General features: G+C 42.6%; 1 long non-coding RNA gene across 3 annotated transcripts in view; it reads left to right on the top strand.

Moving 5' to 3' along the window:
* The window catches only part of LOC116688840 (uncharacterized), a 78599-nt gene that overhangs the window by 706 nt on the left and 77431 nt on the right, over positions 1–462 (top strand). The window lies entirely within an intron of this gene.

The following is a 462-nucleotide window of genomic DNA, read 5'->3' as shown; positions in this document are numbered from 1 at the left end:
TGTGTGTGTTTGTGTGTTTTTATATGATCTGCTTTGCATCCCCCTTCACAGGTTGGGTCATTGTTTCCAAATGTCTGAACTGTCTGTATAGTATGCTTGGTACAGTGGGGTTTGAAGGTTTGGGCACCCGGCAGTTAATACCTTGTTCTGTCCCCTTTGGCAAGTATCACAGCTTGTAGCCAGCCAAGAGTCTTTCAATTCTTTGCCACTTCGTCCTTACAAAAGAATTCCAGTTCTTTGAGATTTCTCGTCTTTCTGTCACGCACTGCTCTTTTAAGGTCTATCCATAGATTTTCAACTATGTTGAGGTCAGGAGATTGTGAAGGCCATGGCAAAACCTTCAGTTTACGCCTCTTGATGTAATCCACCGTGAATTTTGAGGCGTGTTTAGGATCATTATCCATTTGTTGAAGCCTTCCTCACTTTAACTTCAGCTTTTTCACAGATGGCATCAAGTTAGCG

This window comes from Etheostoma spectabile, chromosome 5, assembly GCF_008692095.1.
Source record: "Etheostoma spectabile isolate EspeVRDwgs_2016 chromosome 5, UIUC_Espe_1.0, whole genome shotgun sequence".
NCBI classification, from domain to species: domain Eukaryota; kingdom Metazoa; phylum Chordata; class Actinopteri; order Perciformes; family Percidae; genus Etheostoma; species Etheostoma spectabile.
Note: the sequence above shows the minus strand (reverse complement) of the source record. Positions and strands in the feature narration are given on the sequence as shown.